Source organism: Ahaetulla prasina, chromosome 1 (genome assembly GCF_028640845.1).
Source record: "Ahaetulla prasina isolate Xishuangbanna chromosome 1, ASM2864084v1, whole genome shotgun sequence".
In the NCBI taxonomy this organism is placed as follows: domain Eukaryota; kingdom Metazoa; phylum Chordata; class Lepidosauria; order Squamata; family Colubridae; genus Ahaetulla; species Ahaetulla prasina.
The window spans coordinates 229,597,280-229,622,697 of NC_080539.1; positions in this window are offsets into that span (position 1 = coordinate 229,597,280).

Consider the following 25,418-nt stretch of genomic DNA (forward strand, 5'->3'; position numbering starts at 1 on the left):
GTCTGGAAGCCGTACGGGTCTGGATGGGGAGAAACAGGCTCAAGCTCAATCCCTCCAAGACGGAGTGGCTGTGGATGCCGGCATCCCGGTACAGTCAGCTGCAGCCTCGGCTGACTGTTGGGGGCGAGTCATGGGCCCCAATGGAGAGGGTACGCAACTTGGGCGTTCTCCTGGATGGACGGCTGTCTTTTGAAGATCACTTGACGGCCGTCTCCAGGAGAGCCTTTCACCAGGTTCGCCTGGTCCGCCAGTTGCGTCCCTTTCTGGACCGGGATGCCTTATGCACGGTCACTCATGCTCTCGTGACATCTCGCCTGGACTACTGCAATGCTCTCTACATGGGGCTCCCCTTGAGGAGCACCCGGAGACTCCAGGTAGTCCAGAATGCGGCTGCGCGGGTGATAGAGGGAGCCCCTCGTGGCTCCCATGTAACACCCCTCCTGCGCAGACTGCACTGGCTACCTGTGGTTTTCCGGGTGCGCTTCAAGGTTTTGGTAATGATCTTCAAAGCGCTCCATGGCATAGGTCCGGGTTACTTACGGGACTGTCTACTGCCACCGAATGCCTCCCACCGGCCCGTGCGCTCTCACAGGGAGGGACTCCTCAGGGTGCCGTCGGCCAGGCAGTGCCGACTGGCGACGCCCAGGGGAAGGGCCTTTTCTGTGGGGGCTCCCACCCTCTGGAACGAGCTTCCCCCAGGACTTCGTCAACTTCCTGACCTTCGGACCTTCCGCCGCGAGCTCAAGACACATCTATTTATTTGCGCAGGACTGGACTAGATTTTTTTAAAAAATTTAAAATTTTAAATGTCTAAATTTTAGATTTGGTTTTAAATTGGGTTTTATTGTTTATATGTCTATTTTAAATTTTGGCCTATATAATAAGTTTTTTAGATGAATGTTTTACTTTGTATATTTATGTGTTTTTATATGGCTGTACACCGCCCTGAGTCCCTAGGGAGATAGGGCGGTATAAAAGTACGAATAAATAAATAAATAAATAAATAAATAAATAAATAAATTTTATATTATTATTTTATATTTTATTTTTATCCAGCCTTTATTATTTTTTTATGAATAACTCAAGGTGGTGAACATATCCAACAGACCTTCCTCGTCCTATTTCCCCCACAATAACCACCTTGTGAAGTGAGTTGGGCTAAGAGAGAATGACTGAACCAAAGTCACCCAGCCAGTTTTCAAGCCTAAGGTTAGCTATATACAAAGAAGTAAAAGAAGTAAAAGCTATGTAGGCATCTACTATGGCATCTACTATGTCAAAGGGGGGAAATGTGCCAAAAGCATCTATGTGAAAATGAAGGGCTAAAGAAAGTATTAAGGCATGTCTGTTAGTGTTTTCTATAGTATAACTCTTTGCAAATCAGATGGCTAAGGGGCCCAGAAGCACACATCATGGTAGTAAAGGCAAGTTTTAATTACTCCAGCACCAACTGAAATCATACTCTGAGGCAATTGAGGCATGGTTTTGGTAGTCCCAGAGTATGGAGAGAAAATTCTATCTATCTATCTATCTATCTATCTATCTATCTATCTATCTATCTATCTATCTATCTATCTATCTATCTATCTATCTATCTATCTATCCATCCATCCATCCATCCATCCATCCATCCATCCATCCATCCATCCATCCATCCATCCATCCATCAACAGTATCTATCATCCATCTCTTATTTCTCATCAGTCTCTATCTCCTTATCTCTGTCTCTATCATCCATCTGTCATCTATCTGTCTGTCTGTCTGTCTGTCTGTCTGTCTGTCTGTCTGTCTGTCTGTCTGTCTGTCTGTCTATCTATCTATCTATCTATCTATCTATCTATCTATCTATCTATCTATCTATCTATCTATCAACAGTATCTATCATCCATCTCTTATTTCTCATCAATTTCTCTGTCTCTGTCTCTATCATCCATCTGTCATCTATCTATCTATCTATCTATCTATCTATCTATCTATCTATCTATCTATCTATCTATCTATCTATCTATCTATCTATCTATCTATCTATCTATCTATCTACCTACCTACCTACCTACCTACCTACCCATCCATCCATCCATCCATCCATCCATCCATCAACAGTATCTATCATCCATCTCTTATTTCTCATCAGTCTCTATCTCCTTATCTTTGTCTCTATCATCCATCTGTCATCTATCTGTCTGTCTGTCTATCTATCTATCTATCTATCAACAGTATCTATCATTCATCTCTTATTTCTCATCAATTTCTCTATCTCTGTCTCTATCATCTATCTGTCATCTGTCTGTCTGTCTGTCTGTCTGTCTGTCTGTCTGTCTGTCTGTCTGTCTGTCTGTCTGTCTGTCTATCTATCTATCTATCTATCTATCTATCTATCTATCTATCTATCTATCTATCTATCTATCTATCTACCAACAGTATCTATCATCCATCTCTTATTTCTCATCAGTCTCTATCTACTTATCTCTGTCTCTATCATTCATCTGTCATTCTGTCTGTCTGTCTGTCTGTCCATCCATCCATCCATCCATCCATCCATCCATCCATCCATCCATCCATCCATCCATCCATCCATCCATCCATCCATCCATCCATCCATCCATCTATCTATCTATCTATCTATCTATCTATCTATCTATCTATCTATCTATCTATCTATCTATCTATCAACAGTATCTACCATCCATCTCTTATTTCTCATCAATTTCTCTGTCTCTGTCTCTATCATCCATCTGTCATCTATCTATCCATCCATCCATCCATCCATCCATCCATCCAGTAGTGGGTTTCAATTTCAGCCATTGCCAGTTTCTCGTGGGTACGTGCTCGCATGTGCGTGCAACACTTCTGCGCATGCGCAGAAGCATCTGTACATGTGTAGAGACATTTGGGTGGGTGGAGCCTCCTGCTGCTACTGCTGCTAGCGGTTCGCCCGATTCGGTGTGAACCGGTAGCAACCCACCACTGCATCCATCTATCATGATCTATCTATCTCCTATCTATCACCTATCTATCATCTGTCACTTATCACCTATCATTTCTCTATTCATTCTTTTTGGAGACTGGGTTGGGGTTAAGAGGCTAATCAAGGCACTTATTTTACTTCTTAAAACTCTCTCTTAAAAAATGGACCCGTCTTCACCCATTTTTTTCTTTTGCAAAGCCTGGAGTACAGTCCTCTAGCCCAGTGTTTCAGCTACCTTAAAATGTGTGGGTTTCAACTCCCAGAATTCCCCAACCACCAAGAGAAAAACTTTTTGGGAAAGTTTTGGGAAAGTTTTTAGGAATCATGACATAACAGCCCCTCTCCTCTAAAAGAGAGATGCCAATTACAGCTTTAAGGACAGCTGGAATTCTTTTTTTTTTTTTTATAAAAAAGTTTTATTTTTACAATCATATCAAATAATTCATCCAATGTACAGTTATATACAATTAGTCGGGCCTGCCCAGTCACCACCCCCCTTTTTAACACTCTTCCCTCTTCTACCTTCTTTTACTTTCCAAACCTTCCTCTCCTTCTCTTATCTACCTCCTCTCCTCCCTCCACCCTACACTCCTTCTCCCTCTTCTACCCCTCTTCCTTCCTCTTCTCCTCTTTCCTACCTCCTACTCTCTCTTTTTTCCCTCCCCACCGTTCTGAAATGGCAACTGGGCAGACCCGACCCTACATTAATTATATTTATACATCTTCAATAATCCCTGTACATTAACCATCACTCCATCACTAGCCTCAACCCCCCAATTCCCCTCCCCCTTATCCCCCACTCCCCACCTCGACTTCCCAGAACAAAATGCAGGGTATCAAAACTAACAATCATAATCTAAAATAATTCCTAAATTATAATCTCTAGTCTCTCCACATTTAGTCACACTCTCAATTCCCCTCTCCTTCAGAAATATATCTAATACAAATTATTTCCTAAATTTACTCATATGCTATTTGATATTTTTTTATCTGATACTTATTTTGAATATAATCAATCCACATTTTCCATTCTAAAATATATTTTTCTTGTGTATAGTCTTTCAAGTAAGCAGAGATTTTTGCCATTTCTGCCAGATTTGATACTTTAAGTGTCCATTCTTCAATTGTAGGTAATTCTTCTTTCTTCCAATATTGAGCAATCAAAAGTCTTGCGGCTGTTATTAAGTTCAAAATCAATTTAGTCTCTATAGCTGTACAATCCATAATTATTCCTAGTAAAAAGAACTGCGGGGTAAACTTAATCTTCTTTTTCAAAATATTCTGCATGATCCACCATACTTTAATCCAAAATGCTTTAACTTTTTTACAAGTCCACCATATATGATAATAAGTGGCATCTTCACAATCGCATCTCCAACATTTAGCCTGTACATTAGGATACATACATGACAATTTTCTGGGGTCTAAATGCCATCTATAAAACATCTTATAAAAATTTTCTCTCATATTTTGCGCTTGTGTAAATTTAACATTCCTCACCCAAATTCTTTCCCAAGTTTCCAACATTATTGGTTGCTGAAAATTTTGTGCCCACTTAATCATACAATCCTTAACCAATTCAGTCTCTGAGTCTATTTCTACTAATACATTATACAACCTCTTAATATGCTGTTGGCCTTGATCTCTCATTTGTTTTAACAAATTATCCTCAATTTGCTTAACACCTATTTTTTGATCTAATTTCCATCTAGCTTGTAATTGTCCATATTGGAACCATGTATAATTTTTCCCTTCTTCCCCCATCTTTTCTCTAGATTTTAATTGTAATTCCCTTTTCCATACAAAGAAGTTCTTTATAGGTAACTACCTCCATCTTTTGATATATATTTATATTTTCTATCATGTGTCTCGGATTGCCCATATTGGAATCTTTCCATCTAATTATATTGATATTTCCTCCAAACCCTCAATAATGCATTTCTAATTATATTATTTTTAAATATTTTATCTACTTTCTTATCATATAATAAATAGGCATGCCACCCATATAACAAACCATAACCTTCTATATTCAAAACTCTTTCCTCAGTTAAATTAATCCAATCAGTAATTAATGATAAGACAACTGCTTCATAATACAATTTTAAATTAGGCATTTTAAGACCCCCCCTTTCCCTTATATCCTGCATTACTTTTAATTTTATTCTTGGTTTTTTGCCCATCCATACAAATTTACTAATCCCCTTTTGCCATTCCTGTAATTTAATATCATTCTTAAGCACCGGTATCATTTGAAACAAAAATAAAAACCTGGGCAAAACATTCATTTTTATAGCCGCTATTCTTCCCAGCAAAGATAGTTGTAACTTCTTCCAACTCTCCATTTCTTTCCATACCTTCTGCCACAATACCTCATAATTATTTTTGTATAATTTAACATTTGAAGCTGTAATATATATTCCTAAATATTTAACCTTTTTAACAATTTCAAAACCTGTAGTTCTTTCTAACTCTTCTTTTTGTTGTATATTCATATTTTTAGTTATCATCTTTGTCTTTTGCTGATTCACCTTAAATCCAGATACTTTACCATACTGACCAATTATATCTTTTAAACCAGTTACTGAGTATATTGGTTGAGATACAGTAACAACCAGGTCATCTGCAAAAGCTCTTAATCTGTAATCTTGATGTTTAACTCTAATTCCCTTTATTCGATCGGAACCACGTATTTTATTCAGAAGAATTTCTAAAGTTAAAATAAAAAGTAATGGGGACAAGGGACATCCCTGTCTTGTCCCTTTCCCAATTTGAAAAGTTTCTGTTAACCCACCACTTACTATTATTTGTGCTGTTTGCTTCTGATATATTGCTTTAATTGCATGAATAAAATAATCCCCAAATTGCATTTTTTCTATTACTTTAAACAAAAACTGCCAATCCAATCTATCAAAAGCTTTTTCAGCATCCAAAAAAAGGAATGCCGCTGATACTTGGTTGTTTCGTTCCAAATATTCAAGTAAATTTACGATTTGCCTCACATTATATCTCATCTGCCTACCCTTAATAAATCCTGACTGATCATTATGAATTATTTGATTCATCACTGGCATTAATCTATTAGCAAGTATCTTGGTAAATATCTTGTAATCAGTATTTAAAAGTGATATAGGCCTATAATTCTCTGCTTTAATACCATCTCGATCTTCCTTCGGTATTAACGAAATAAAGGCTGTCCTCCATGAAGGGGGAACATCTCCTCCCATTTGAATTTTATTAAATAACTCTTTAAGTGGTTCAACCATCTCATTTTGTAAATTTTTATAATAAACAGCTGTTAAACCATCTGTTCCTGGTGCTTTACCGATTTTAAGTTGTTTAATTGCTAACAAAATTTCCTCTGAAGTAATTAATTGATTCAGTTCTTCTCTTTGGTTTTCTGTAAGCTCACAAATATTTTGTTGTTGTAAATATCTTTCTATCTCTGTATCATCAATCATATCCCTAGAATATAACTTACTATAATACTCTAAAAATGCTTTTTTAATCAAGTTCTTTTGATAAACTTCCTTACCCCTATATTCTATTTTATCAATCGTTCGTGATTTCTGTTTTTTCCTTATTAAATAGGCAAGCCATCTTCCTGGCTTATTGGCATTATTAAACGTATTATGTTTTACATATTGTAAATTGATTGCTACTTGATCTGCCATCAACATATTAAACTGACCTCTTAATATATTTATTGATTCTTTTATTTTACTATTTCCTGGGCTATTTATCAATAATTGTTCTTTCTTTTTAATTTCCTCTTCCAGTTCCTTTTTCTTTTTCTGCAATTTATTTTTGTATTTAATATTCATTTGTATAAGATTTCCTCTCATATAAGCCTTGCTGGAGTCCCAAATCATCTCTATAGATGTCTCTTTTTTCATATTCATAATAAAAAATTCTTTCATTTGCTTTTTACATTCATTTACATTTTGTTCATATTTAAACAAATTCTCATTCAACCTCCATGATCTCCTAGCCTCCTTTTCCCGATCAAATTCAATCCAAACCGGACTATGATCAGATAGAGTTCTTGAACAAATCTTAGTCCTCTTCACTCTAGAATACAAATCATTAGTAATCAAAATAAAATCAATCCTCGAAAATGATTGGTGCCTGTCAGAAAAGAAGGTAAAATCCCTCTCTTCTGTATTATGTTCTCTCCAAATATCTCTTAATTCCAAGTCCTCCATCATTTCAAAAAAAGCCTTTGGTAATTTTGCCCGGCTTGATATCTTCCTTAAACTTTTTTTGTCTTTTTAAGTATCCAACACACCATTCCAATCACCCATTAATATATATGATTTATAATCCCAAAATACTATTCTTTTATGTAAAAACTTGAAAAAAAATTCTTGTTGTTGATTCGGAGCATAAACTCCTATTAATAATGTCTTCTTTCCCTCCAACAAAAGTTCGATAGCAATGTATCTTCCTTGCTTATCCACCTCAATTAATTTTGCCGATATATCCTTCTTTATATATATAACTAAACCATTTTTTTTTCCAAAGAGGAGGCAACAAAATGTACTCCCAGTTTTGAATTTATCAAATATTTCTGGTCTAAAGATCTAATATGTGTTTCTTGTAAACAGGTAATGTCATTTTTAAATTGTTTCAAATAGTGAAATACTTTCCTTCTCTTCTGCGGTGAATTCAAACCATTAACATTCCAAGATAATAGTTTAATTGCCATTATTGGCCAAAGGAAACTTTTGGAACACTAGCCGCTGATCACATTTTGCTTTAGGCCTTGCTCCTCCCACTGTTTCCGTTGTAGTAGTTGCCAGTTGTTGTTGTGCCTTCATCTCTTGTTCCTTGCGTTTAGCAGCAGCTCTTGTCAGCCTTTGTTCTTTTGAGTCTGAACCCGTCGTAGGTATTTCCAACACTTGTAATAAATCTTCTTCCATCACAATCTGTTCTTGTACCTGCTTCACTTCTCTTTCCTTCACTTCAGTCTCCTTTCTTCTAGCTTCCAATGGAGGAAGACTTCCAACTTTTAATGCCTCAACATAAAATTCTCTCGCTTTTCCAACTGTATTGAGACGATGTACTTTCCCTGCATAATATACTATTATACCAGTTGGAATATCCCATCTATATTCAATCTGACGTTTTTTAAGTTCATTCACCAGGAAGGCAAATTCCTTCCTAGCCCTTAACATTTTTGGTGGAATTTCCTTTAATATTAAAATATCTTGACCAGCAATCTGAATCTTCTCCCCCTTATATGAGGCTTGCAAAATCTGATTTCTCACTGTTCTATTTGTAAAATAAATAACAACATCCCTTGGCAACTTTTTTTGCCTTGCTATCCAAGAATTCACACGATATATTTTATCAATTTGATAAGCCACATCTGCTGGACGAGCTGCTAATATCTCAGCAAATACTTCAGAAAAAATTTCCCTTAAATCCTCTTCTTTATTCTCTTTCAGACCACGAATTCTTAGAGCAAATTCCATATTTCTATATTGTATCAAAACTATTTCATCATCTGTTTTTTCCATTTTACTTTGAAATTCAGCCATTTTATTTTCTAATTTTGAATTATGTTGCTTAATTTCTTCAACCTCCTCTTCCAATAAAATCACATTTGTTGCCAAACTTTGTACTGCAATTACAAATCCTTCCTTAACTTCTTTATTTCCCACTTGAATTTCTGATATCTGCTCTTTCATTTCAGACATCTCATCAGTTATTACTTTAAATTTTTCTTGCATAAAGTCTTTTAAATTCTCTTGTACCGCCTCTAAGTTCAATGTTCTAGTCTCCACTGTATGAGCTGGAGAGGCACCAGCTGATGAGATTCCAGAGCCCTTTGTTACAGTAGACTTTAATTGTTTGGCTGCCATCTTCTATAAAATTATTTATTTATTTCCAACTTAATATTCAGTTTAAATCTTCTTAACCTCTGAAAAACACAGTCTTTTAAAGCAATATTTAAAAATCTCCCCTAGATTCTATCAGCAGGCAGCAAAGAGTTAAAGAGTTAAAGTAGCAAATAACATGCAATTTACTGGCAGAGGCAAAGGCTAAGTATCACTTTCACTTTCCGCTCGTTAACTTGTTAACAATTCGCCTCCATTTTCTTGCTGTTTTCAAGCTTGTTACAAAGTAACGGGGAATTGGCTTGGCTACTTGCATAAAGTTCTCCCACTTTCATTCTGTCCGGTATAATCCTTTATTATCCAAAATAAATCTCGGTGTTTGGTCGTGGTGATTGGTTCCGCCAAAGCAGAAAAATCCTCGGATCTGGAGCTCTTCTGGTTGCTGGAGGGAACTTAACCCTTCAAACCCCTTTTTTCTCAGGGGCTTTAGGGAAATTCAACCTCTGCCCTCAGCTCACCATCTCTTCTTCTCCCGAAGAGAGGGTTTTTCGAACCGCTGGACAGCAGATTTAAGCTGTCCTAGCGATTCCACATAATCCAGAGGTTGGTGATCGTAAAGATCACCGCCATCACCTACGGTGCCAAACAGGAAGTGGACAGCTGGAATTCTTATGACAACTTTCTTTCAATCAGCCATATTTTGTTGTAAAGGAAGGACAAACCTGGATATTTTTTTTTCTGCAAACAAAACTTACAGAACAAATCCCTCTCTTCTCTGGTAAGTTCATCACTCAAAATGCTCCTTTTCAGCAGGAAAATTCTGTCATTGGAACATTTTGAACCCTCCTTGCACTATCTCTTTTATACCTAAGTAGCTTCTCTCCTTCTAAGATTGAAGTTGTGGTGGGATGTTTGTGGCAATTGTGGCATTTTGTTCTTTGCAAAATTCTTCTATTCAACAAGTTTCAGTCCAGGCTAGCATGAATGTTAACAACAATAATAATTAGAACTTACTTATTAAAGCCTCTCGTTCAGTGCAAATGACTCACTCAGGGCAAATATAGAAAAAAAAAAAAGGTTTCAACCCCACCACCCCCACCTTTTTTTTTTTTTGCCAACGTATTAAAAAGATCAGTTAAAGTTGGAAGTACAGTACTGCCAACTTAGAATTAGGGATAATCTCTTTGGAAGAGAAAATACAGGCAAAAATAAAGGCAAGGCTATAGAAATCTGGAGGACTGGAAAGAAAAGCTAAGTGCTAAGCATTAGAATGCTATCAACAGAACAAGGGTTGACAGATCAGCCTCAGAATTAAGTGCCAGAGAAGTATAAAGACTCTGATTCTTTTCTCATTCATGCATTAATAAATAAATGCACCAATAGAATTGCACAAGAAGGCTTAAGTTAATCAAATGGTTTTTGAGAGGAAGTCACTTGATATTTTTTTTAAAAAAAAGCAGCAGGGCTATCTATAGGTTTATTTTTAAGGGACTACTTTAAAAAAAATAGCTCAACATATTCCTTTATAACTTTTTTAAAAATTTGTGGAAGGATTTGGATATAAGGAGGAATGTTATCTAAACTATGCCCTGTTGCTTAATTCTCATGCCTCTTTGATTATATAAATATATAGATGGTGAAGGGAAGTAGTGGGCTCCACTTACCTTCGCTACTGGTTCCGAATCGGGACCGGGCGCGTGCTTCGCTCACATGCAGTTCTTCTGTGCAAGCACAGAACCTTTGTGCATGCGCAGCGTGTCCATGATGATGTCCGGGTGGGTGGGCGGAGCCTCCTGCTGCCACCACTACTGGTTTGCCCGAACCTGGGCGAGCCAGTAGAAACCCACCATTGGTGAAGGGTAGCATCTCTAAACAGATAACTCCATATCTCAAAGCTGTCATTCTTGTTTCAAAGCTTTGCCTGTCACCAAGGGTAGTCATAGTACAGGAAGCAGTTTTGGAAAATTGAGTCACCTGTCTCCCCTCCCTCTCCCAGAATAGAGTGCTGGTCAGTGGTGGGATTCAGCCAGTTCGCACCACTTCGGGAGAACCGGTTGTTAACTTTCTGAGCAGTTTGGCAAACTGGTTATTGGAAGAAATCATTAGGGCAGAGAACCGGTTGTTAAATTACTTGATAGTAATTTAACTATCTGCTGGTAGATAGACGGATCTTTGAATAGCAGCTTTAAAACTAGTTCAAGGGCATCACTTATATGGTAAAATAATATGGTGGTTGAGGTATGCAATTAATGGTCTGACTTCCCATTTAATCTAAGTATGTAACAACTCTTGCAAATGTCTCCCTGATTTGTTGTTTAAATGAAACACATCCCGCATTAAAAATATGTAGTTTCAAAATACTTTAGTCAAGGAACCCAACAATTATTTGTCTTTGTTGATAAACAAAGGAGTATCTATAATGGATTCACTTCCTCTATTGAAGCAGGAGTAATCATTTATTTAAAACCTGAAAATCCAAAATCCTATTGAAATTCAGTTTTTAGCATGCTGAACGTTTTAACAATTCAAAAATTGGAGGAGGGGAAACTATTAAAATATATTCATAGAGAAATAGGAATACCTGTATAGGGTGATGGACGTAATACATAGCAGAAAAAATAGCTACTAGCTGGGTAGGTGGAGTGTTACATGACTTTTATCTTATTAACATTATAGATTGGCTATGAACCCTGTTTTTTAAAAAAATCCTTCCATTGCCACAAGCCAAACTGAAAATACTGACGCCCTGATCTTGTTGCCTTGCCTTATTGAGAAGTGTAGCAGGAAATAGGAAAGTTTGAATCGTTTGTTTTTTTTTGTCATTTTTAGCATACAAAAAGAAAGATACAAAAGAAGCAAAATAAAAATGAAGAGAAAAAAGGCAAATATGGCACTTAAAACCTATCATTCATATAAAAACCAGCCTGGTTTTTAAACACAGTATTCAACCTTGACCGCATAGAGCAATATTGATCAATCTTTCCATTATGTCAATGAAAAGACAGTCCAAAAGCAGAGAGCAAACATAAATTATTGATCCAAGATTGTAAATCTGAGATGGCACTATCTTTCCATTATAAAAGAGTGCTTGATAAATCTATAGTTCTTCATATGATGATAGATTCCAAATTTTCTGTATTCAGAATCATATTCAGAACTTTAAAACCTACTATTCTTCCCAAACCACATTAGTAAACATAGGCTATTAAATCAGATAGGATGATAGTAAGGCAAGTCGCTGTTCTATTTATATGTTCCCTCTGTCATTTTACACTTTTAACATAACAAAGTTGACTGCTAACCCTTTTAAACATTCTTTAAAATATCCAATAAACAGGAAGAAAAATGGTTTGCTGAGACCTCCAGGGAAAAATTGAAAGACTGAAGATGGCTTTGTGAAAAGCAGAACTGAAGACCACGGTGGAAAGATAAGCTATCGAGTAGACTGGATCGTTGATAATTCTTTTCCAGACAAGGAGAGGACTTGAGATTGCCCACAAGTGCTCAAGACAGCTGCTCCTTGTGAGGAGAATGCAAGACATTAGTCTCTGGCAGTGCTGGAAAGGGAGGGAATAGACATCTTGCTCAAGCTATGGTCAGATCCTTTGAAAGACCACTAGGTTTGGTACTTCCTTGTCTAGTTGCTTTTGGAAATTGCTTGTAGGCTGCCTTTTAGCTCTTAAGAACTTTTGGATCAACAAGTTTAATAGCACCAGGGTAACTTTTCTTCAGTCCTTGGTGAAATAAGTTTTAAATCCAAATTTAAGGACTTAAAAATCCTTATCTACATGATCACAAGAGAGCCATTAAAATTAGATTGTAGGTTAGAATCTGCACTACGAAACATAACTAAAAAGAAGTGGACAAGGGTGCAGGATAGAACTGGGGAACCTGTGTCTCCCAGATTTTGCTGAACTACTCCCAATATCTGTTGTCATTATCTGTGCTGACTTGGCTTCTTGGAAGTCATAGCTGAATAACTTCTGGCAGGCCACCAATTCCTTGTCTCTGATAGATAATGGCAGCTATAGAAGAAAGATGGAAGCAAGTACACTAATGACAGATTTTGTATGTAATAACACAAGGAAAGCTGTGAAGATGAAATAGTGGGAAATGGAGGAATAACAGTTTTATTTGTCACATTGTTAAGACCCTATTTATGGCCAGGGATCTGAATCGTCGTACACTGTTATTCTATTAAATGTTTTATACAAAGCATGAACCATATATTTAAGAAACAAATGCATTCCACATGTGTGAAGAGGAGCAACGTGAAAAAAAAATATACGTTCATCTGCAGCCAAGAATCTCAACCTTACTCATAAGCAACACAAATAAACAAAATAAATAAACAATTCAAAATAATATACTTGCCTGTAATGCAATGTCGCCTCTTTTCCTAATCATTCCCAGAGTTCTGGTAAACAACCAAACAACCAAGCAGCAAGTACACTTGCTATCTAGTAACTGTGTGTTGGGTGTCATCCTTCCAATTCTGTGTTTAGGCAGATATTTCTTTCCCATCTTTACAAAAATAAAAGCAAATACATTGCTAGTATTTTTGTGCCGTGGTAACAAAGTTTTGTGATACTTCTAGTGTTGATATCCTGGCAGCTCTGCTATTGGACTCCTTTATCCAGTGGTGGGATTAAAAATTTTTAACAACCGGTTCTCTGCCCTAATGGCCAGCTGGGTAGGCGTGGCTCGGTGGTCATGGGACCATGTGGGCGTGGCCAACTCAAAGTCACTCACATTGAGGGGCACTTCACCTTAGCTGTTACAATGTAATAAGGGTTAACCAGAGAGGCAGTTTCTGTAAGCAGGGCAATAAAGATTAGGCTAGAAACAACACCAGAATGTTTCAGTTCCTTACAGGATTAGCCCTGTAAAGTGGAAAAAAACAAAATAAGATTTCTTCCAACAACTGGTTCTCCGAACTGCTTAGAAAATTAACAACCGATTCTCCCGAATAGGTGCGAACTGGCTGAATCCCATCACTGCCTTTATCCAATTATGCTAGCACAGTGCTACAACAGGATCCCAGGAAGAGCAATGAATGTTCAGATCCCCTCCTGAACGGTATAGTGGCAAAACACAATTATTTCTAAACCTGCCCTGAAATGGCATTTCTCAATCACGGGACTCATCAATTGAATCATGAACAAATTGAACATTTGCAAAACCATATGAAATTTCAAGGCGAATGGAGTCAGAAGTTTTGGGAGAAGATAAATTCCAGGTTTTGAGGTGGGGAAAAAAGTGATTATGTGAACAATAGGTTGGAAATAAATTTTGCTCCCTTTTCCCAAAATGTTGTCTTGTAACTTGAAATAAACAATTTATAAAAATTTGTATCAGTGTTACAGACAATGTTTGATTAAAATACCTTGGTTGATTAGTCTTGTTCATTAATCCGGTTTAAGTCAATTGACCTACAGCAGGGTTGTTCAAACTTGGCAACTTTAAGACTTGTGGACTTCAACTCCCAGAATTCCTCAGGCAGCTGGCTGAGGAATTCTGGGAGTTGAAGTCCACAAGTCTTAAAGTTGCCAAGTTTGGACACCCTTGACCTACAGTACAGTGGTGGGTTTAAAATTTTTTTTACTACTGGTTCTGTGGCCGTGGCTTGGTGGGCATGGCAGGGGAAGGATACTGCAAAATCTCCATTCCCTCCCCACTCCAGGGGAAGGTTACTGCAAAGTCCCCATTTCCTCCCAATCAGCTGGGACTTGGGAGGTAGAGAATAGATGGGGGCGGGGCCAGCCAGAATTTTTACTACCAGTTCTCTGAACTACTCCAAATTTTTGCTACCGGTTCTCCAGAACTGGTCAGAACCTGCTGAAACCCATCTCTGCTACAGTAATTCTAAGACAAGTGGGGTGCATCTTTCTTTCTTTCTTTCTTTCTTTCTTTCTTTCTTTCTTTCTTTCTTTCTTTCTTTCTTTCTTTCTTTCTTTCTTTCTTTTTACACAATGCATGCAAAAGTTACAGGAAAGACTTTTGTGGAATAGACAAAAGGAGCACTTATTTTGAAATGTTGTTTCTTTTTTAATATAATGCCTTTAAAATGCCTGATTAACAGGGTCAGTTTTAACCGGCCTAAAATCATGATATTTTTCTAATAAGAAAAATGCAGTAGAAAAACATTCCACCCACCCACTCACACTACCACTTCTGGCTGAAGAAACCAAAGTTTCATTTTCCTTTACATCCAAGTATATGGTCCATTCATTTATTATATGGAAAATAAGACCGTTGGAGCTAAAATTCAGAAGAGTAAATATACTCCTTTAAACAAATGTTAAAGTCCATTTATTCAATTCATCATCATCAATCTTTTGCCATCAATATTAGGAGGCACTTATGAACATTCTTAATAACATTCTATTAACACATCTTTTATATTAGATGAATGTTCAAAGTAAAGAATGACATCGAACTATTTACCACAACATCCTAGTTAATGAATATTTAACCTCCTTTTTATACCCCACCTCTTTTATTAGATACTTCTATATCCGAGATCATCCTAATGAGAATTTACCATATACAATAAAATCTGGGATTTATTTATTTAACAATAGACTGGAGCTTTCAGGGAAGAAGGTGAGGGGAATAGTCAGCAGTCAATTTCTTGATTTCCAGTTTTCTGTGTCAGGTACCTGGTTCGCTAATTGATCTGTGCTTTGTCACAAAATATGCTATAAATCAAATACACAAGCAAAATGGCCTGCAAACATCCCTGTTTGATGCCTTCAGAATATCCCCTGAGTGGGTGGGCCCAAATTTTTAATCTTCCCCTCTCCCAGAGTAATGAGGCAAATTGGGGTCCAGAAGCCCTGTATGTAGAGAGACACTTATTTTATATTTTATAAATCCTGCAAACCTCCCCTCAAAGTGGCTCCTGCTAGGCCAAGTGTACTTCTTGAACCAATGGTAGATATAGAATAGAATAGAATAGAATAGAATAGAATTTTTATTGGCCAACTGTGATTGGACACACAAGGAATTTGTCTTGGTGCATATGCTCTCAGTGTACATAAAAGAAAAGATATGTTCATCAAGGTACAACATTTACAACACAATTGATGGTCAATATATCAATATAAATCATAAGGATTGCCAGCAACAAATTATAGTCATTCAGTCATAAATGGAAAGAGATTGGTGATGGGAACTATGAGAAGATTAATAGTAGTGCAGATTCAGTAAATAGTTTGACAGTGTTGATGGAATTATTTGTTTAGCAGAGTAATGGCCTTCAGGGAAAAAACTGTTCTTGTGTCTAGTTGTTCTGGTGTGCAGTGCTCTATAGCATCGTTTTGAGGGTAGGAGTTGAAACAGTTTATGTCCAGGATGCGAGGGGTCTGTAAATATTTTCATGGCCCTCTTCTTGATTCGTGCAGTATACAGGTCCTCAATGGAAGGCAGGTTGGTAGCAATTATTTTTTCTGCAGTTCTAATTATCCTCTGAAGTCTGTGTTTTTCTTGTTGGGTTGCAGAACCGAACCAGACAGTTATAGAGGTGCAAATGACAGACTCAATAATTCCTCTGTAGAACTGAATCAGCAGCTCCTTGGGCAGTTTGAGCTTACTGAGTTGGCGCAGAAAGAACATTCTTTGCTGTCCTTTTTTAATGATGTTTTTGATGTTAGCTGTCCATTTTAGATCTTGCGATATGATAGAACCTAGAAATTTGAAGGTTTCTACTGTTGATACTGTGTTGTCTAGTATTGTGAGAGGTGGAAGTATGGAAGGGTTTCTCCTAAAGTCTACTACCATTTCTATGGTTTTGAGTGTGTTCAGTTCCAGATTGTTTTGGTTGCACCACAAGGCTAGTCATTCGACTTCTCGTCTATATGTGGATTCGTCATTGTCTTGAATGAGACCAATCACTGTTGTGTCATCTGCGAACTTCAGTAGCTTAACAGATGGATCATTGGAGATGCAGTCATTGGTATACAGAGAGAAGAGAAGTGGGGAGAGCACACAGCCTTGGGGGGCCCCTGTGCTAATTGTACAGGTATTTGATGTGATCTTGCTTAGCTTCACCTGCTGCTTCCTGTTTGTTAGGAAGCTTGTACAGTACAGTACGCTGCAGAAATAAACCACAGCTTGCAACATATTGCACCTAATCTCCCATATCATTTTAATCCATTTGGAGAAGTAACATCTCATAAACATAAACACTAAACATATATTCATTACTAGAGAAGTGTAGAAAGTTTAAGAACCATAACGTGTGACTACTGGGGGTTACAAAATGGAAGCTGGTAGGCTGGACAAGGCCGGTGGATCACAACGTTTGTACAACGATAGAAGCGGAAGTAAGGTTGTAAGCCTAGAGCGGCCATATGTTTTGCTTAGCGACCACAACACATAGTGAAGGAGTTGCCAACCCAATTTCTGGACAGTAAGAAGGGGTACCTGTACATTTGATTTAAAGGGAAATAACAGGCTGTACTTAGTAATGTCCTCTCTGTTATAGAAGGTTACTGATCCAGTGTGTCACTTCTTTAGGTAAAAAGATGGAAGATGCTTTTTTATTTGATTCCTTGTTCATCCTCTGTGCACCTCAAAATCTGCCAAGAATTTTGTTAGACTACCATATCTGGGCTAGCAAAAGACAGATGAATCTTAGAAGCCAAAATTCTCAGTGCTTTGCTTGTTTGTTTTTTGCTGTTACCTAGTGGCTGGCTGGACTCTTGCAGATGAGATATAGTAGCCCTGAAACAAATAGGATGAAACATAATAGAAGGATGAAAAAAAGAATTTTTGAAAATCATCTCCCTTTTTTGACTCTGGATCAGATCAAGGATGGGACACATGGATATAGTAAAAACTTGGATGAAACTCTTTGGATCCAACTTCTAAGGTAGAAAGAGGTATGTTCCACATGGACAAGGCTATAATAAAGCAAGGCAAAAGTTGAGGTTTGTATAATAATCCTCTTAAATAAAACATTATTTGCATGCAAACTGACCAAACAGGGACTGTATCCATTGTAAATGTAGTCCTTTAAAGCTACACATTGTGGCTAGATTGTATTGGTTAGAAGTTGGGAAACATCATTTTTCCAAGTTATATTTCTACAATCTGCTCTCTAAAATGTAAATACTGTACTGGCACAAATATTTCAAAACTATTCCGGTTTTAAGTCTGTTCTTAAACCCCATCCATCATTCAGAAGAAATTCACCACTAGCTTTCCTGTCAGTAGTCTTTGACGTTTTATGAATTAGGATTAGGACTTCTAGAAATCACTGATCTCAAGGAATGGAAACTGTATAAAACAATTGCCTCATATTTTCACATATTATTGTCAGTGCTCTGGTGTGAGTGAAAGCATCTTAGTGGATTAATGAACCAAAATTCTTGTGAGTTCAACATTGAGTAAAAAAAAAAAGTAGTGTTGAAGCAAGTAGAGGGCTAAACCAAGACATATTACTGGACCTCATTATATTGCTAAAAACAGGGAATTTTGTCTTATTTCGTGACATGGCTGGCCCTTAATTAGCAGTAGCATAGAGCAGGACCTTTCTCAGTAGAGCATAGATTCAGCAACGAATATCAGTACTTGGTTTCCTAAGTGGCTAGTAAAACTTTGGCTAAGGCTGCAAAACTAAATGCAACTTTAAATGCATATAATATACACAGTTCATTACAGATAGATTTAACTTATTTTTTTAACTTGTATCTCAAAGTCTGTGTAAATGTATAATACTAAGACTCTCTCTCTCTCTCTCTCTCTCTCTCTCTCTCTCTCTCTCTCTGTGTGTGTGTGTGTGTGTGTGTGTGTGTTGGAAACATGTGAAAGAGGCCTTCATTCTGCAGAGGATAGACAATGGCTTAAATGATTCTAAATGATATTCTATAATTTGTAATGGCCTGTTTATTTTTGATTAGATTTCTTTCTGGCCATACTTCTCTGATGTACTATGAGAATCTGTAGCCTTTTATATGTTGAATATAACTTCCAGCAATCCTAGCAAACATGGCCAATGAAGACGTTTCAGCCTGAAGTTAAGTAACATCTGGAGGCAACAAACTCCCTAGTTCAGTTGTAAAAATCCACCATGCATATTTAAACATGGATATAAATCTGCCAGTTTAGGATTATATTTCATGCATTTGATTACCTACATTCTGGTCTATGACAGTTTATGCTCTAACAAATGGAATTCCCTTTACTCTGTGAGAAGACACTCTACTACTGCTAATATAAAAGACTTGAAATTATTCTAGTACCTGCAGGTTTCAAAAGATGGGCTCATAGATAATTCTCATTTAATGATCACAATTGGGACCAGCAATCTGGTTAAGTGAAGCAGTCACTAAATGGAAAATAATGTGACTAGGCTACTGGTTTTACTTCAGGTTTCCTTTGCCTTACAGCAGGGTTTTCCAAATTTGGCAGCTTTAAGACTTGTGACTTCAACTCTCAGAATCCCTCAGCCAGCTATGCTAGCTGGGAAATTCTGGGAATTGAAACCCATAAGTCTTAAATTTGGAGAGCCCTGCTTTACAGCATTAGAAAGACATGACCCCAAGCAGATAGGTGAGGATAGTGGGAAAGGTTTCTGGAAGCCAGGTAAAAGGGCAAATCTTACAGCCCCTTTCTCCCCTGCCCTTTGGAATATTCACTTTAACCTTGTTTTGAATAAAATAAAGTATACAATAAAAAGGAATGTTCACTCTGCTGCTGGGATAATTAGCAAGAAAGAGAATTAATGTTTATATTTACATTCATTGGAGTGGAAGGGTTTACAAAAAAGTAAGCACGTAATGGGGAAAACACATTGCAAGGAATGCCCTAACATTGGTCTTTTACCTAGGGAGCAGCTTAGGAGGGAAAAATTGCCTTCAGTATGAAATTGATTAGAGTTTTGTCAGTTTCAGGTAGCAGCTACCAAGTTGGATGGTTCTAATAAATTCATTAAGGTCACCAAGCTGGGCTTGTTAAGGTGTAGTTAACACTTTTTATAGTTGGGCTGCACAGTTGAAAAAAAAAATAGCTTGTTTAAGCAATCTCTCTGCTGTGTAAGGAAGGGCGCGGGAAACAGTTCAGACAGAGGACATCTTGCATGAACTGATTGTAATGGCAAACACCTGACTGAAAGAACTGCTGCAGAGGTCATAACTGTGGGCTTTGGTTGCAAAGTTACTTTTTAATCACCATTGTAATTGCAAACAGTTGCCCACTGAGGCAATTGCTAAATGAGGATTACCTGTAATAAGTAAGGAAGTTACACGCTGAACTAATGTTACAGCTATGACAGCATGTAGTGCTACAAAGGTTAGAGCACATGCTTTGGTGTGGGTTGGTTCACTGAGCCTAAGGGGGGAACTTGAGAGAAACTTTTGAGCAAACCCCACTCCTTACTAGCAATGATGATGTTACCTAAGTTGGGTAATGAAACATCTACAAGATCTGCAAGAAAACAACCAAGCTCAGAGAGCACCAAGGATCAGGGGTGTCGAACTCACAGCCTGCAGGCCGGAGGCATCATGTGCTGGCCCTGCCTCCACCTGGTTTAGCAAAGGGGGGGAAAGTCCTGAAACATTACTTGACGAAGCCATGACGACGTGAGTTTGACACCCCTGCCATAGATAATCTGAATTTTATACCAATGTTCTTCTATCTTCTTTGCTGAATGAATAGCAATAATGTTACGTTGACACTCTATGAATCGATATATGGTGAATATTTGTCTCTATATAAACATTTCACATTCTAGAAATTCAAAATAAACTGATGATGTTACCTGGTTTGTTCAATGAAACATCTGCAAGAAAACAACCAAGCTCAGAGAGCATCAAGGGCTCCCCATTTCAACACTGAGCTACAAATATTCCCCTTTATTAGAACCTTTTGGATTGTTTTGTCTCGGGTCTAATGCTCACATCATATTTTCTTGGAATGCTGGACTCTCAAGCCAGAAGTAAATGACTCATGTGCTGAACCTATTTCAAGCCAAAGTCTACAAATAGTATGATATATAAATAGCAACAGAAGAGCAATGAATGACTCAAGATTCCAAGGACAAGCATTTAGGTGTACAGAACAAAGAACAGATGACTGGTTTCCAATCTCATCAAAGGAACTTGATTCTATGTGTTTATGAGTTCTGAACATATTTGAGCTTGATGTTTTGACTTCATCTCTCCTCTCAGAAACATCCAGTGGGACACCTGGGCCAACACAATGCCCATAAATGAGATAATATGGTGGGAGTAAAAGATGTATTCACCCTGGGCAGGCCAAGTCACAGCTGCTCATTAATCAGAACCACTCATCCAGATGGAAGACTCACAGACCAGCAGCTGTTAATGCTCTTCCAGAGATTTTGTGAGGTAAACCACCACAGGAGAAAGAACAGACTATGAGATCAAGAATGGCCAACTTTTTAATGCCTTGGCTTTGTAGTTGTACTTGAGAGATTTTTAATAAGGTAGTTTGTTGTTGGACAGAACTAAAATATAAAAACTTGAATGAGAGAGAGAAGATATTTAACATATTTCTAAAAGTTCGAACATTATCTCTCTCTCTCTCTCTCTCTCTCTCTCTCTTTCACATACACACACACACACACACACACACAGAGAGAGAGAGAGAGAGAGAGAGAAAGTTGCAAGGATGATGGCATTATGTTATAAAAGAAAAGTCCTGGAAATTCAAACAACTCTAAAATATTAGACTAAATTGCTTTAAAAGCACTTTTTCTTGTCTCTTCTATGAAAAAAGTTTAATTCTAATGTTCAACATGGCACAAATCATCAATCCATAGCTGCCACTCAAGTATTGAATTGTCATTCTATTATATAATAATTTGGCCATCTCCCATATACAAATTGTCCTCAATTTTTGATGTCTAAAATTCTAACAACTAGAATACATTGTAAGGAAGAACATGTTTAATAAGTAGCAATGTTGCTGATGTTATGAGTATGAGTGTAAAATATAGAGATGATAGAACAACCCATACACTTTATTATTTACGGTGACAGGACCGTAGATTTCCAGAAACTTAATGTTTTCTATGGATTTAGTTTAAAAATAGATTTTTTTTGAAGATTATTTATATTCACAATTTTTACATTACCTCTTCTAATATTGGTCAGCTTGTATGTATCTTCTTAACTTTATATAAATATTAATATAAATCATCGATCCTTTTTAGTACAAATAAACCCTGCTTTTATTTTCATAAAATCTATGATGCAATTTTAAAAGGGAATTTCCCCAGAAGGAAGTCTTTTTAAAAATGCAGTGCTACATGCATGGAACTATGATGAATGTATTTCTTTTTCTTTGACATACTTTTTTTGGTGGATTTTTAATTGGAGAAAGATGAATGCTAGAGATCTATTTGATGTTACTGTTTGCCTTTTTAGGAAGTCCATTGGGAGTAAAACATGAATTTTGGCTGAAAGCTTTTACAAAGTTGTATAGTGCTGCAGAATTTTGAAAATATTTTGTTATGCTATCTACCACCCTATAACATCACTCATTCTGATATATTGGCTATTCTAAATCATGTTCAGAAATCATGTTTTTGAGTTTAATACTATAGCTCAGTTACCTGATGATCAAAGTATAATCTGTTGCAAGAGCATCCTAAGGTAAGTGGTGCCATAATTGGTAAACCAGCCACAGCAGAATAAAGTCCCTCTTGACTACAGAGTCCATCTGTTGTTGCAGCAAGAGTTGAATCTAGGAGGACCCCAAGTCATGGATCAGCTCTTTCAGGAAAAGCATGATGCTGTCAGGAGTCACTACTGCGACTATTATTCCTAGTTACTAAGGAACAGCAGTATTATTCTGATAGTATTTAATCTGAGCTTCTTTCTTTCCATCTAACTCTTTATAATTTTCAGAAACCAATTCAAGAATTGGTGGTATCTCCTTTTCAGTCTAGAGTGGTACTGTAGACACATGGTCTGCACATTGTACATATTGATGACACTTTACTCCAAATTAGGCAGTACCTCTCCTTATCAAATCAAACTTTCCACTCGGGTAAGAGTGAATCCACTATACAATATTATACAATAGTACACACCAGTACCAATCTAAATGAAGTCACTCTGAACAGAGTTTGCCATAAATGGAGACAATTTATGTTTGACACTATTGTCATCAGTGAGTAGGTTCAAGTGTCCTTGGTCATATTCACTTCTTTTATGCAGTTATAACTCAAAGTGTCTTTATAATCGCTTCATCTCCCACAGTTCTTCTGAAAAACAGGAGCTGTTTGGGATTGGGACAGGGGTGAAATCCAGCAGGTTCTGACAAGTTCTGGAGAACCGGTACCGGAAATTTTGTGTATTTTGGAGAACCGGTACTGGAAATTTTGAGTAGTTTGGAGAACCGGCAAATACCACCTCTGGCTGGCCCCAGAGTGGGGTGGGAATGGAGATTTTGCAATATCCTTCCCCCAGGAGTGGGGAGGGAATGGGGATTTTATTTATTTATTTATTTATTTATTTATTCATATTTTTATACCACCCTTCTCCGAAGACTCAGGGCGGTGTACAGCAAATAAAACGACAATAATCCAAAAACAATTTAAAATACCGTAACAAGATTAAAAATCTAATTAAACCGCTGTACACTTAAAAATATTAGATAAAAAATTACAAAAGATAAAAACCCCTGTTAAGAAGCCCGCTAAAACCCCCAAATATTAAAATCAATCAATTAATATTAAAATCAATCAATCAACCCCCAAATATTAAAATCAATCAATTTTGCAGTATCCTTCTCCTGCCACACCCACCAAGCCACGCCCACCAAGCCACGCCACTCCTACCAAGCCACGCCCACAGAACTGGTAGCAAAAAAAAAAATTGGATTGCACCCCTGGACTGGGGACTCGAGAAAGCCAATCTCCTCCAACATCCTGGTCACCTTTGTATTCTAGAGATGCATTCATTTGTTCTGCATTGTTTGCAGTCTCTGTTTCCCCGTTTTGAGAGTGTCAACTGCTCACCAAATGGGTTTTGATAAAATAATTCAATTGTCAAAAGTCCAGCTTATGTCATAGCTGTATGACTCATTCTTCGGTGAGTCATTTAAATGCCTTACTCAGTTTCTACATTGAAAGGTGCACTGCATTTGAAGACAAACGGCATCTCCACTGTTGTTTAGTAAAGGAATAAATTGAGCCAATTGGAGATTGCAACACTATATAAAAGATCGTGAAGGAAACAAGCTGTAAAGAATGTGAAGTTCATACACTTCATACTCTGCAGTCTTCTGGGTGTGGCTGTGTGAATGGAAACTTAGCTGAGTAGATGTTGCTGTAAGAGAATTCTTATTAGTCCTGTGGGGGAAATGGAGTCTTAAACCTTGGAAGTCCAACTTAAGTAGATAGGTGGAGAAATTAAAATAAAATGCTTGTTGCTCTGTACTATATGTAGGGTCAGCTAGACAGGCAGAGCTGTGAAGCTGAGAGACTTGAATGCTTCAGTGATGTGGCAATCCAGGATGGAGATTTAATATGCACCAGGGAACATTTTGGGATAAGACAAACCTGCAAAAACGAACCTTATGAAATGGAAATGAAAACGTTGTTCTTGTTCGCCAAACTGAGTGAAGGTCATAATTAGAGAATGACAGCCAGGAAAAAAACAAGTAAAGAGAAAGAGAGTAATTACAGATGGAGACCTCAGCACCATATAGATAGAACACCATGTATTCTGGTTACATGTCAATGCTAAGATGGGGCTAGTACACGGGTGTCAAAAGTAATGGTGTCACATGACATATCACAACATATAGTGACTTTTTTGCCTTTGTGGAGCCAGGGTGGGCATGGTCTGCATGTGACACATCTGGCCCATGGCCTGCCAGGTTGACACTCCTGGGCTAGTAGGTAAGTGTTGTGTCTCATCCGATCTCACCACAGCCGGGGCCTTCTTATCTGCTTCCGAACACGGAGGAATGTCCTAGTATGCCTCCCGGCCCCAGCCTTGGCTCCATGCCCAGACAGGCTGAAGAGGAGGAAGTATCTCCAGCCCCCAGCTCTGGCTCCATGCCCAGGCAAACGGAGCAACTAGACCCCTCCCCCTCCTCCACAGCATGTGAGCCTGAGGGAGGTCAATTGCCAACAGCTGCAGACTGGAGTGACCCTCGTGTCAGAAGACTTGATAGACGGAGGCAACAGAAGGAAGGGAGGGGCAGGCCTGGATAAGTGCTGAGTCATGGAGCCACACCCCATGGCCTATATAAAGGACCTGCTTTCTGGCATTCTCTGAGTCAGGCAAAGTCTAAACATATTTTGCTGAAGTCACTTTCTGGTCTCCTGCCTGCCCTGAGGACTTTGCTAGGACTTTGGCAGAGCTGCAGAGGCACGCCTGATTCGGATTTCCCTGACCCGGCCGTCAGCGGAGGAGTGGGACACGACAGTAAGCATAGCTTTAAAGAAGAACAAAGATACACTCCACTGGTGGAGAGAGTCAATGGAATGCAGACATCTCGTGATTATAAACTCAGTAGAAAGTACAGGGGTTGGGTGTACTGTGAATATGTATGTCAAAAACAACATAATATTAAAGTAGCTAGGCCCCTTGAATAGGGCAAAGACTTCCACAGAATCACTGCAG